At 46.4% G+C, this 10,893-nt stretch overlaps 1 long non-coding RNA gene across 1 annotated transcript; it reads left to right on the forward strand.

Moving 5' to 3' along the window:
* The first annotated feature begins 6,294 nt into the window (after positions 1 to 6,294).
* LOC127321626 (uncharacterized) lies at positions 6,295 to 10,653 on the forward strand. The gene is made up of 3 exons (XR_007864209.2): positions 6,295 to 6,746; positions 6,912 to 7,067; positions 10,322 to 10,653. It is a non-coding gene; the product is annotated as an uncharacterized lncRNA (long non-coding RNA).
* The last annotated feature ends 240 nt before the right edge of the window (positions 10,654 to 10,893 follow it).

Genomic DNA, 10,893 nt, shown 5'->3' on the forward strand with positions numbered 1-10,893 from the left:
TAATTGAGCAGTACGAACACTTTAGTACTTAGCTGCTCGAGGAGAATAAATGTATAACCTGTTAAGACTTTTATATTGTAAACTAAGTTGGATTCACCTCGAACCCAGGAGGAGCTCCAAGATGATGTATATATTTGGTTTGTAATAATGTATGACTGAGTTATGGACCAGCTATGTTCTCTTGTACTACTCTGAGGGATGTAATATTAGCGGATTGGTACTTCGCGAATGTTATATCAACGACTGGCATAGTACAACATGCAGTTCTATGCAGGGTCACCACAATGTTCTACATTTTCAAGCCGGATGGGAGCAACCAGTTCTTTGCTCCTGACGATGATGAGGATGAAAGGTTCATCTCGAAAAATGGGTACGGCTCTTGAGAACCAACAGACATGAAGTTATAGCTCTCTATTGCTTAGAGCATGTACAATAGAGCCTAGTCAGCTGACTCTAAGTGATTAAATATTATATTTTCGCTGAGTTGAATGAGACAGGAGAGAAGACAAAAGTGGAGTGGACTCTCATGTAAGAGCCAGCTCTAACACGTGCTCCTAAACATATTGTGAGAGTGAATGCTGGGCCATGTATCACTAAAGTAGTACTTTTTTGTACATCCCTATTGTACATGTTGGGTATAAGATTGTACATATTGGATATAATATTAGCTATATGTGACATGGCAGTGTGCTAGAGCCAACGATCGACTCTACTATTGTACTTGCTCTTATGGGTTATTTAGTAGTATTGTTTTATGGTTGGTTATGCTCAACGGAAACGAGTTGCACCTGAGCTAGGTTGCTCCCTAAAACATGTGGTTGTGGTTGGTTTGCATGGAAGGGCCAGCGGGACCCGTACTATAATATAGTATATTATTATTGTCAAAAATGTATTTCTAGAACTCACAAATAATCGGAAAAAATATTTAGACTTAGGAAATACATTTTGTTATGTGTGTACGAATATTAAAACTTAAATGTATATACTAATGAACAACATAAAAAGACAAAATGTACATAGATAAAGTTGGTAAGTTTCAAATTTTATAAATTACGTGTAACTTACTTGTACGAAAGTCCAACAATCCGCATGAAATATGATAGCTCACATTGAATGCACGAGAAATCTCCACCACACAAATAAAGGGTGGCCATAGTGCTAGTATCTTAGATAATATCATGCATCCTATGTCCATAAAAATACTGATGTGGCATAAAATTAAGGAGAAGAGATAGAATTAGAGTATCATAGTAAATATTGTATCATACCGCATGTTACGAGGAAAGTTAGTACCAAATAGATCGTGTACACATATTTGTATTAGAATTGCACAGAACAAAAAATTTAGAAGATTATAAGATTATTCTATAATACCACCCACTATAAAGATAGTATCATAAACAAGTATCATATGCATGATACTACTATATGATAGAGATATTAGCACCTAGGTACATCAACTTGTCAAGTCGGAGCAAATTCATACAACAACTTGTAAAGTGAATTCGGGAGTACACAAACTTCTACTGAGGGAGCAAATAGGTACAAAGCAATCAGAAAGTGACATGCGGCATTGTATTTTTTGCAAAAAGACCGCTATGTGTTTTTCTTTTGAATTTGTAACCATAGACAGTGGCTTACATAAAAAATTAAAACTAGATGTGCCGAGTGGGGATTCGAACTTGCAATCAATCAATGTGATCTACTCACAATTACCATTATACCTAGCCACACTTCATAGACGTTTGCTGGACATCATCTTATTATACGAGTGACGTGAAGGAGTAACCTCCTTTTTTTGCAAAAAAAAATATACATTATTCATCAATAGCTACCAATATGATAATATGGAAGCATAAACACAAAACTTCCACAGATTCAAAATATCGAAATAATGCAGTTCAGCTTGTAACACTAACTTCAAAATCGAGAGCAAAGTATGAGAGGATGGTGCCGTAGGGCCTAAAGAGCTCGAGCAATTCATATACGTTGCACTTGTGTGGCAGGTTGCATACGAACATCTCGCATAGCCGTGGCCGCCGCTACGACCACCCGCTATTATCAGCTTCCTCTCTTGCCAGCTCGTCGCTGCCATACTCATCCTTCTCGTGCGCCGCCGAGTGAGGGCCGCCTGCCCACTCCTGCTCATCATATGACTGAACCTCACCCTTCTCTGTTTCAAATGCGAGTGTGATCATTGTCGGAGGCCGGGACGTTGCACAGGCCTAGCTACGTCATCCACGACGGGTTGTGGTCACACAAGTATTCACAGACTAAAGATAAAAGATAATGTCCAGCTAGTTCAGAAAATTGATGTGTGTTGTACTAGCAATCACGTGTGGGTTGTATTGGTTGATCACGACTTCACGAGTTCGTATCCCCACTCCATATATATAGTTTTAATTATTTGTACACGTGACTGGCAGGTGGGACTAGCATGTAAGGTAGCTCCATGATTACAAAGTTTAAAATAAAACATACAAGGATCTTTTTGCAAAAAATAAAATGCCGCATGTCACCTTGTGATTGCTCTTGTACCTATTTGCTCCCTCAGTGCAGGTTTGTGTACTGCAGAATACCTCTATATGATGCAATGCACTATGACTAGCCTTAGTGTGGTCATGCACCTCTTTGAAGTGGAGCTGGAGTTGATCATCCCATTTATTTCTTTTCATCCGAGGTAACATAGTTAAATGATAGATTGATAGTGCATCCATCCCATGAATTGCGTGCACCTTAAAACCATTTGAAGAGTTTGCTTTAAGATTTTGCAGGACCAAAGAATACAGTCATTGTCAACATCTAAGATTCTTTTTCCAGAGTCTTTTGAAACTTCAAATTTTCGATTTCAACAAAATTTAAGAAGGGGCTCCATGGAACCCGTCGTCCTAAGTACTATTCAGCTATATTTGTCATAAATTTGTTTTTTTACATTAATGTCAATGGGAATCATTTCTTGACCAAAAATTTATATATGCGTACAATACTTGGTCATCTTTGATTCCCAAAAAGAATCTAATTTTTACTTTATTTAGAATAGATATTTTTGGTACATATAGAGTGGATGAAACTCGAGTGCCAAATATTCCCGTCCAGCGGTCAAAAGACTCAATTATTTGTTGCCTAGTAAAGCCAAACTTGTTCCATGAATAAAGTTGTTGAATTATGCACAAAAAACGGTTTAATTTATTTTTGTTTATAGTATTAGTGTGTTGATACAAAATAATTAAGGGACCGCATTCAACTAGTGAGACTAATAGTCAACTTCACAAGCCTAATCCTCTAACGAACTCCCACTTCTCAATTCCTATTCCCATTTAGCATCTCCACTCGCGTCCCCCAAAATGTCCCCCAAAGCTATTTGGGGCGCGCCGGACAAAAAAACGGTTTCAGCCGCGTCCCCCAAACACGTTTTTTGTCCGGCGCGCCCCGCTACGGTGTCCGCCGCCCCGAGCCCGTCCCCACCCCACAGTGGACGCACCGGGGACGCCAGACACAACGAAAAGCGAGGCGAAGCGACGCGGGCCTGACCCGTCAGCGGCACAATAAATTTTAACCTAACCGTCGCCTACCTCGCGACGGAAGTTATTGGCGCGGTGCAGTTCCCGCAGAGGCACAGTGACGCGTATCGTCGCGCCTAGCTCTGCGTGCCGGCGTTAATGAGCGTCACCGCTCCCCCGCCTCCCTCCGGCCTATAAAAAGGACCGCATCTCATCGTCCCTCTCAAACACAAACCCTATCGCCTCTCTCCCCAACTCTAGCCGCCACCATCTCAACAAGAGTCGACGCCATGGCTGGGAGAGGCGGAGACCGATCTCGCGGTCGTGGTCGTGGCCGCGGCAGAGCTGCACGCTCGCTGTCGCCTGCCACGCCGTCGTCTTCATCGTCGGAGATGGACGTGGAGGCGGGCGTGCTGTTCGAGTTCGTCCTCGTCCTCAAGGGCGACCCACGTGGCATCCAGAGGCTGCCGGACTCCTTCGCCGATTACGTCACCGGCGACGACCGCCCGGGCATGATGCATCTGCGGGAGGCTTCGTGCGGCTACTATCGGTGGATCGTCGACGTGATCTACGACGCGCGCGGCAAGATGTACCTCCATATCGGCTGGGAGAAGTTCGCGCGCCACCACAGCCTCGAAGCCGGCTTCATCCTCCTGTTCTCCTACTTTGGCGACAGGGAAATGAGCGTCAAGGTCTTCGACGAGACGCGCTGCCGCCGGGACTACCACAGCGACATCACCGACGAGGAGGACGACTGATGAAGAGTGTTGTTTCTTCGCATCGAATACGTGCACAGAGGTTTCCGTCTGTTCGTCCTCCAACAAGGGCACCATCTCCCGCTGGATTTTCCAGTTTGGGTGACTGGGTGTGCCCTCGAGTGTTCTTTCTTAGCAGCGAACACAGGAAACCTTCGATTCACGGCCTAGTTAGGTTTAGTTTTTTGGCAATATTTTATATTTGTGTCCACCGTGGTTCAAATTATGTATTAGTTTTTGAAAAATCATGTTCCAAATTATGTCTTCGTGTAAACCACGTTCCCAATTATGTATTAGTTTGTGGATATTACTTCTCTTTATTGAAATAAAAATACAAAAAAAATAAAAAAAGTATTTAAATGTTTGGGGGCGGCGTTTGGGGGACGCGGCTGGGGAGCAGCGTCCCCCAAATGCGGCACGAACGAAACTCCCAAACGCTCAATCCAGCACGGTTTTGTTAGGGGGGACGCGACTGGAGATACTCCGAAATTGCCAAACAGGCTGAAATAGAACGTGTCAACTAGGCTGCTTCAAATCTGCGCAGGTGGAAACTAACTTCTTTCTTTATCTAGCCAAGCTAGCTACCATACCCATACTAGATTTAGATATGCGCCTTGGCGCACGACCCCGTAAAGTTCATGTCAATATTCTGTTGTATCGTAGTGATAAAAATTATAATATTATAATACATTTCTTAAGTTTTACTTGAAGCAATTAAGATAAAATCTCCATAACTCTTGAATCTTTTACTCTTAGTTACTGGAAGCAATAAATTTTATTCTTATCATGTCAGCTGGATATTTCTTTTGGATCTCCTGAATATAAGACTCAATTATTTGCTTCTCGGTTGCATAGTTTCCGTTGGACAGTTTTCTTGTTGGTGAAGAAGGACAAAAGATAAGCATACTGGCTGGTCTGTTATGAGTTGGATTTAGTAATTTTTTTATGCACATAATCATATGTTTTTCTTCTGTAAACACATGTGTCCAATCCTCACTTTTTTCTTTAGGAGTGATGCAGATTTTGCATCTATTGCTGGTGATATCTTTGTGTTCCCTACCGGCGAGAGACTTGTGAGGCAAGGCGAGGAATATCAATTATGCAATAGTTAGTGAGGTCGTTGGTCGCCCTTGAGGCGACGGACCGACGGTCACGAATAACAACTTGTTGGTGTTCTTCTTTGCCATTTTGCCAGCTCCACCACTTTGGTGTTTTCCTTTGCCACTTTTCCTCTTCAGAAGATCCAAAACAACTAAACTTTACACCACCTGAAAGTTCACAGCAGAAGAGTCACAATTCTAGCTTATAAGTAGTGAGTACAGATACCGATAGACCATTATTTTATTGTACTGAACACTGAAAATTAAAAAATCTCAGATATGTTTCATAGGACGGTGAGGGTATATACATTCGGGGAGTGATGTTTTGCCTCATGGAAGCATATACCCCTTTATTTAAAAATGCTCTTAGATACATTTTGAAATGTCCAAAAACTTGAAACAAAAAATTCGCATCTACATTTTCACGTGCTACAACCCCACAAACTTGTTTCATGAAGAATTAGCTTGTCATATGACGTGTGTAAAAAAGACAAAACACCACTCAGAATTTAAATTTTCTCTTTCCAGAAGATAAATTCTTTTTTTACATACATGCAGATTTTTTTGTGAAAAAAGTTTGACACTTTGAAATATATACTTTTCCAGAGCCGAATTGAATTTTTGATAAATTTGTTTTTGTAAAAACATTAGGGGAAATAATTTTGTAGTTACACACATTGGTGTAGATGTTTCCATCACCATCCGTTGTGCTTTGAGATTCGGATAAAAAGAGAAGAAAAAAAGAAATCTTTTCAATATCGAGAAATAAATGTGTGTAAGTATAAAATCCACTCTAAAAAAATTAGTATACTTATTTTTTGAAGGGAGGTAGTAGAAAAGATTGAAAATGAAGAGAAGAAGGAAAGAAAAGTCAATGAGAAAGATTAGTAGCAAATGTCCACAGAAACGGAAAAAAAAGGAGCTATGCTCTGTTCGTGTGGCATGGCGTCAGAGTTTGGTCGTTTTTCGGGATGCAGCACATCGCGAACTTTATGGTCATACTCTCGGTGGTGGTGAGGCGGCTCACAGGCCACACTCCTACATCCTGAGCAAGCGGCCAAACGGCTGGTCGTGGAGTGCCTGCACGGCAGACCAGCCGACGGTGTTAAGGGCCGTTGTCCCGGCGAGGAGCTGCTTCGACAAAGCAGTAGGGCCTCGACGACGAGGCGACCGGCGATGCCGTAGCAACGCCGTAGCTTGGCTCCTGGCTACAGAAAAGCTAGCCTGGGGGAGAGCTGGCCACCCTACCCTAGGTAGACATGTTCTACCTATAGGAAGCCGCTAGCGCCCGCTCGTGCAGCAAGGGACGGAAAGGGAGAAGTGGGCCCTGGCGATTTGGGGAAGGAAGAAGATGAAAGAAAGGAGCGGGCAGAGGTGGGTGTGATTAATCGGTATGATTCGTTCTCTTGAGTCTATCTCACTGGCAGTTAAATTATTTCATATGTGTTATCTGGATTGGCTAGCCAATTCTGAATTCCTTTTTATCAATCAAAGAAGAACATCGCATCAATTTGAGTCTAATTTTTAGTACTGATATCTGAATTCTTCTTTGTCAGTTAAATAAGGAACGTTTGCGTCAATTTGAGTCATATATTTAGTTCTGCAAGCAAACTGAAGCTTCATTCTTTCGCACATGACCTGAAACAACTGGTCGGTTGTAAGTGGCCACCGTATGGCATTGGAGGTGAATTGAGCCGACACACTGCCAGTAGGTATGTTCTTCTTTATTGAACTGATAAAGGTGAACTTCATTTACATATATCTGCCAGTTGTGTCGACCAGCTCTGAACCTTTTTACTGAGCTAAAGGAAGTAAATATGTTGTCCTTAATTTTACTTTCCGCTTGCTTAGTAAAAAAAGTAATTACTCTCTTTGTACAAATAAGCTAAAACTAAAAATGTAAAAGTATTGACTAAACAGTAAACACACAGGAAATATAACCTTTCATTAAATTGTTTGGTTATAATGGTCAGAAGTGACACAAAGACCGGTTGAAATAAAGGATAGCTTCCAGCACACTCATTACATCTACAAAAAAAATTACATAAAGGAGACCATCGACCATGCCACAATATAGGACCAGCTAGGAATAGTGTACATACTTAGCATAGCAGCAATGTGATCTATGCTACCTAAATTGCGGATGGTAGTTCAAGCACGGGACACTTGCTACTGGCATCCGTAGACACCTAGAGTTTTCCTTCCTGGCTAGTTTCATCTGCATACATCTGAAATTAGTTCCCTGACTATAGTCATCTTCCTGCAATGACTTTAGATGATCAGCCCTTATTTTGTGCACACTAATGGGTAATTTATAAGACTCTCCGCAAAAGCACCTAGGAGTCGCCCCTCCCATTGGTGGAGAGAGCGGCGGCCGAAGCAGTTGTTGGCCGCACCGTCGTTCGCCATTGCTGGTTCGTTCGATTTCAGGGAAGATTTGGGGGAAGGCGAGCGAGGTGAATGCGGGGCAGCCGGGGTAGTTCAGCGATAAATAGTGGTAGGCGCGCGTGAAACCGAGACGACGGCATTAACTCGCCGCTTGGAAGCTACGTGGCCGGCGAATGCTGACCGGCGGCAGGCTTTTACAGCGCGCGGAAGACGATGCGATGAGGACGACGATCGGTGTTTCTCGCCGACAAGTTGGGGCCACCAGACGCGCGGGAAGTTTCCTTGGCGTTTCCCGCGCTTTTGTTTCGTCTGGACTCCCCGAGCGCTCCCCGGGGGGCCGGGGATGGCGTGGGCTCGCCGGATGAATTTAGGACCAAATCCGGACGAAAACGAGGAACCGGGGGCGCGACTGAGCCGAATTTTGCCGTCCGGATGAGAAAACGCGGTCCTGGGAGCCTCCTCGGGGAGACGAGTGGGGATGCTCTAAGGTATTTGGGCCATTCAACCGGATGAGGGTGGCCGTAGGTTTCTGCAGGCCCGCTAAGCCACGCCGCGAAAAAAACACCAACCTACTCCAAAGCAGGCTTTGTGTCCATCTCTCGGCCCGCCACCCACAGCGCATTCTCCACCTGTCAATGCTAATTTGCTAAAAATATACTAGGACCTACTTATCTCATCACATAAAAAAGGAAAGTATCCATAGAAAAGAGATAAAAATGGAGAGAAAAATCGGCGCCTCTCCCCGCGCTCCGCCAGATGCCCTCGCGCACTCCAACCCATACTTCGCCAAGGCAGGATGCCACTACCGTCGTACTCTGGCGAGGGTAGGCCGTGCCGCACACAGGCAAGGCAGATCGCGAGCGCCGCCGCCCACCGAACTGCTGCTCAGCCAGAGCGGGCTCACCGACGGCCGGCTCCGGCGACCCATCATCGGTTGTCCTCCCCTCCACTCTTTGCCGGCATGAGCGCCGCCATATCACCTCCTCTCCATCCTCATCCTCGGCACTGCGCCACCTTCCTCTGGACGCTCGCCTACGCCGCGTGCACCTGACCTGGCCGGCCACCGTCGTGCGTTCCTCCTCTCCACCGGCATGGCGAGCGCCGCCGTCCTTCTCTCCCCACGTTCCCTCCCTCGGATGCACCCGCTACTTGGAGGCCATTGATGCGGTTGTCGGTCACGCAGCCCTCGCGCATCACCTCCTCGGCCACGGACATGTCGATGTCCCGCTCCCCGCGCACCGCGCTAATGTCCCGCTCTAACGTCGCCAGCGCGAACACCATCCCGCCGATGCCACCGCCCGCCACCAGCACACGTGGCTTCCTACCGCTCGTCCCTGACGGCGCCGGTGCGGTCTCCGCGGCAGTCGCCGTGTTCGCGGTCACCATCCTCACGCCGCGCGCCTGCTACAGCTACAGGGCCGCAAGGTGTAGGCCAGTCTGGTGCGACGTCGGGTGCTCCTCGTGGCAGAAGAGGTGCATCTTCGCAGCCGAGGTGGCGGAGAGGAACACCATGGGCATGGACCCGAGCTCGTGCGAACTCGGAGAATGCGTTGGGCAAGTGGAGGAGCTGGCGGCGCTGGAGGCCATTGACATGTCCGGCACTGTCCCCGTAGCAGCTAACACACGCGGACACAGGAACCTGCGAAACATGCACTTGTCTGTGTATGTGCGTCCCCAGGCACCTGCTTGTCCTGCATTTTGCACTAGCACCTCACGCGGTAAAAACGGGCTCTTCCGTCGACATGTCCACCTGCATCCTGAGCCATTCACTTGGGGTTTTGGGGCTCCGTTGGTTGCGGGTGGGGACTAGCTGGTTTCTTTTGCATTAGTGCATATCCGGCAGGGCAACCCATATGGGCAGTCCGAAACAGTTCGCGCGGACTTGTCGATAGGTCACGCACACTCCAGCGCGCGACTTAAATAGACCAATTTGTGCAACCCGATTCATCTGTTCACTAAATTTGGATAACGGATACGTCGGGCCGGACAGCGGGCGTGTCCTCCTGCGTCTTCCCCGCATCCTCCACTTGGCCACCTCGGACCCTCTCAAAATGGCTAGAACTGACCGGATGGGTCACGCCGCTGGGGAGACTGACCTGGCAGCCCGTACAGTGACCCAATTTTTATCTGCGACGCGACCCAAATGGACAGAATCGGACTCTTTTGGTTACCATTTTGGTCGCCCTAGAGATGCCCTTAGCCGGCCCAAATGTATCCCCGCAGAATCGGAGGAAGCCTCGGTCTGCAACAAAATATAAGTGTGGTTGGCCCGTGACTTTTAAATAAGCACTCCCTCCATGGAGTAATTCAGTTTTAATGAACGTGGCGGGAAGAACAAAATAAACCGTCGATGCTTTCAACTAAGGTCAATTAAATTTAAACTGAGGAAGTAGTAGTCATCTTCCCTAAAAAAATACTACCTCTGTATACAGACGTATTAAATTTATTTAGATATTATGTAGTGTCTAGATATATTTAAATTTTGCCAAATCTCAGAACGGAGGGAGTAATGGATATCATATGTGGCTTGATAAAGTTAGAGGATGTATTATTTAAAATGTTTTCGGCCAAAATGCAGGGGTCTAATGGATACCTATCTCACTTCTTCCAACACCACTTGCGCCGGGTGCTCCTCGTGGCAGAAGAGGTTCATCTTCGCAGTCGAGGTGGCGGAGAGGAACGCCATGGGCATGGATCTGAGCTTGCGCGAACTCGGAGAATGCGTTGGGCAAGTGGAGGAGCTGGCGGCGCTGGAGGCCATTGACATGTCCAGCGCTGTCCCCGTAGCAGCTAACACACGCGGACACAGGAACCTGCAAAACATGCACCTGATGTGTGTCCGTAGGCACCTGCTTGTCCTGCATTTTGCACTAGCGGCTCAAGCGGAAAAAGCAGGCTCTTCGGTCGACTTGTCCACCTGCATCCTGAGCCATTCACTTGGGGTTTTGGGCCTCCGTCGGGGTGGGGACTAGCTGGTTTCTTTTGCATTAGTGCATATCCGGCAGGGCAGCCCATATGGGCAGTCCAAAACAGTTCGCGCGGACTTGTCGACAGGTCGCGCATGCTCCAGCGCGCGACTTAAACGGACCAATTTGCGCAACCCGATTCATCCGTTCACTAAATTTGGGCAATGGATGCGTCGGGCCGGAC

The sequence above is a fragment of the Lolium perenne genome, chromosome 3 (assembly GCF_019359855.2).
Source record: "Lolium perenne isolate Kyuss_39 chromosome 3, Kyuss_2.0, whole genome shotgun sequence".
NCBI lineage: Eukaryota > Viridiplantae > Streptophyta > Magnoliopsida > Poales > Poaceae > Lolium > Lolium perenne.